Below are 3,747 nucleotides of genomic sequence, written 5' to 3'. Positions count from 1 at the left end.
GGAATTAAAGGTGTGTACTACCTTGTTTGGACCAAAGTTTAGCTGGGTGGGACCTTGCCCCAAGGTCACCACTCCCTTAATCTGTTTATCTTCTTGAACATAAGATCCAGCTCCATTTCACTTCCTGGTCCCCTTTATTACTTGAGTCTACATTTTATATTTTCTCTCTCTCAGGTTGCTACTTTTTTATCAAAATACTCTTTAATAAGAGTGAACTTTAGTAAACCACACAACAGAATTTATACCAGATTGTTTTGCTAAAGCAATTAATCTAAATCTCTTCACTTTAACCTCAAGCAGAGTCTTTGGACAATGGCAAAAAGCAGCCAAGTTCTTCAACAAAATACTCCAAAAGCCAGTCTTTAGGCCACACACTAACAGTCTTCTCCATGGAAATGTCTCAGGCCAGGAGTCCGGCACAGCTAAAACCACCCTCAGGACCACTGTTTTCAGAACTCCTACTATGATGGCCCATTAAGCACTTCAGTGGAGAGCCTTTGGGGGACCACTTGGCAGGAATTTGACATTGGCCAAGGACAAGGAAATGGGCTTCAGGCAGGAATCTGACATTAGGACCTGACAAGGAATTAAGCTCAGGCAGGAATCTACCTTTAGGCTACAATAGGGGAAGTAGGTTCAGGCATAAAGTTTAATCTTAGGGTAGAACAAAAGTAGGCTTCAGGTAAGAATCTGATTTTGGGCTTGGACAAGGAAGTGGACTCAGGTATTTTGGTCATTCTGACAAGCCCTTGGAAGCAACTGTCATGGAGTAGTCACAGGATTTGCTTATTGTCTTGCTAGTGCCTTATTTTACAGCTTGTCCTTAATACTTGCATGAAGTTAAAATGGTATAAAAGAGGATTGGGAATTCACTGGGGTCATGCTATAATGTTGTCTAATTGTCTCTTTTCTTTTTAATTCTCATTCCTGCACTGGAGAACCTGTTGACTGAGCTGGCTTGGTTACCCTACTTAAAGCATTCCGTGGCTTTCCAAATCCGAAGACTCAAGGTCCACATTTTCCCAAACAAAAACATGGGGAAAGCTTATCACAACAACACCACAGTTCCTGGTACCAACTTCTGTCTTAGTTAGGGTTTTACTGCTGTGAACAGACACCATGACCAACTCAAGTCTTATAAAAGACAACATTTAACTGGGTCTGGCTTACAGGTTCAGAGGGAGCATGGCAGTGAAGTAGAAAATTTTAATTTCTTTGGAATGAAAAGATCAGCTCAGGAACTTTGGGAAGGTCATGGAACTCTTGCCCCTCCAGAGGGGAGAGGCTAATTAACATTCCTCAGACCACAGGGTGGGAACCGACCTGCGGGTGGGGACACATTCTATAGGACTAACCGTTACCCACCTTCAGACAAGGGAAGTCCTTGCCACTTCATTCCCTGAAGACCAATCAGTTTAAAAAGTCACACTGTTCTGCCAACCACATTGTGCCTAATGGCTGCTGCCCTGAAAAGTGTATAAAAGCTCACTGAACAAGCTGTGTGGTGTCCCTGCTCTCCTTCCAGTCTGGGACAACCCCAGTGCACTGGAACAATAAAATCTTTTTTGCATTGATCTAGAACCATGGGGTTCACTCAGGGGGTCCCCAGTAAGCTAAGGCTGGACAGAGTCTTACATTTGGTACATTGGCCGGGAGTCTGACTCCTGGTGGGAACACATTGGAGCATTGAATCAGAGGTCTCAAGCTTTTACCATGGTTCCTGTTTGTCTTTCTGTTTGTCAAAGTCTGAGTCTGTAAGTCTGTTTGAACTTTTGTTTGCAAGCTTCGGATGGCTCAGAGAGCCTACAGTGTTTGGTGTGGTCAATGTGTCAGGCAGATGTGCCTTAACGCCAAGACCGCAGAGGGGGTGGGGTAGGGTGGGCTGAAGGATGCTTCAGGCCCCACTGGAGGGAGCTGGAAAGACTCTGCTCCTTTCAGAAATGGCAAGACAATATCAGCGGGAGCCAAGTCTTGCTATAACCTGATTTATCTGGCTCCTGCCATATAGGCAGGAGCACCTAGTTTGTTTTGGCATGGCTGGCACAGCTGAGCACCTCTGTTATCTGGCTCCTGCTGTGTGTGCAGGAGCACCTGGTGTCTGTAACTGGGCCCATGGAAGGAGTGAACTGTGTGTTGATGGTCTTTCTCTGTGTTCTTGGACCTGGGCCCCCACCCATGGCAAGGTCGAGCTGTTTGTGTGGTAATTGTTTTTCTCTGTGTTTGCTGGTATCTCGTTCTATGTTCTTGGACTTAGACTAATGCCATTTTTTTTTTTTTGGACATTGGACAGACTGAAAGACAAGTTATTTACTTTCTGTTTCTCAGCATGACCTACTCGAGTAGGGACCTTTGACTTGCAGGTGATCAAAAGCGGTAGAGTAGAGAGTCTTTAGGCCAGGGTCCTTAGGGCACCTGGACCAAGGGCCCTACATAGTTACCTAGAAAAATCTAGTGGAGGACCCCCCTCCTCCCTCATAGATAAAAGCCTTCTTTTCCCAAGACCCACTGACAGGTTCTGGCCGTCAGGAAGAAAGAAGTGCGGGAGGAGAGATCTGGACCTGAGAAACTTTTGATCCTCCAAGACTCTCCAACAGTGGATCTGTTACTCTAAGACCCTCTTCCTCCAAATCCAACAGTGGACCTGTTACTCTAAGACCCTCTTCCTCCAAATCTCTCTACCCTAACCCCCATGTCCCTGCCAACGCCAGTACTGGTTCCTCAGCCCATTCGAGACAAGCCATTGCAACCCCTTCAATAGAGGGAGGAATGGGAGGAGACCTGAAAGCCAAACCCCTGATACCACAGTGGCTCTCACTGAGGGCATATGGGCCTCTGGGAAAGGGCAATCAGGCTGTGCCATATTGGCCCTTTTCTTTGGCTGACTTGTACAACTGGAAGGCCCAACTCCCTTTTCCAAAGATCTGGTTAATCTCTTTGAGACTGTTTTATTTATAATGTAGGAAGCCAGAAGCCAGAGACATGGGAGCAATGAAAGATCCCGGAGCTCTGGAGACCCTCACTCAAGTCTCGGGATAACACAACCACCCAATAACTCATGAGAGACCGATCTTGCTGCAATCACATGAGATTTATTCAGGCCAGATCTGGGGTCAAACTCATAGCCTGGCAGGCCAGAGGGGGTTCGACCGCAAACACAAGAAGTGAGGGGTATTTAAAGGGAAAAACCACAACCCAAGGGGGGTGATGGGGTGACCAAGGATACATAGCATGAGAACAATAGAAAATTCTAAAGGAACCCACTACCTAGTTGAGCCAGATCACAAGGAAGTCATTCTGCACACTCATTGTCTAGGGGAATGTGGTTTGGTCAATGCTATCTTCTTAATGGCTGACCGCTATCCTGTTCCTTATTCTGGGCAATGTTATCTTTTTAATGGCTGACCGCTATCCTGTTCCTGGAACTGACCAGTCCACATTCCTGGCTCATTACAGAGACTTCCTATGCCTTCTTTAAGTAAAGGTTATACATTAATGCATTTCCATTAACGTGCTTTTTCCAAATTTCTAAATTCAGTCTTTCAGCACCATCAATTGACCTGGTTGTCGGTTTCCCCTGATTAGACCTGACTGGGACTTTAATATGGCAGAAGGTAGGGGGCACCTTAGGGTCTACTGCCAGGCTCCATTGGCAGGTCTCACAACAACCTACAAATTTGACCAAGGTATGTGAGGTTAGGCAGGGATCAGATGAGTCACCTGCTCCCTTTCTAGAGTGACTCATGGAGG

The sequence above is a fragment of the Mastomys coucha genome, unplaced genomic scaffold, assembly GCF_008632895.1.
Source record: "Mastomys coucha isolate ucsf_1 unplaced genomic scaffold, UCSF_Mcou_1 pScaffold12, whole genome shotgun sequence".
NCBI classification, from domain to species: domain Eukaryota; kingdom Metazoa; phylum Chordata; class Mammalia; order Rodentia; family Muridae; genus Mastomys; species Mastomys coucha.
The sequence above is the reverse complement of the archived record's forward strand: the minus strand, read 5'-3'. Positions refer to the sequence as shown.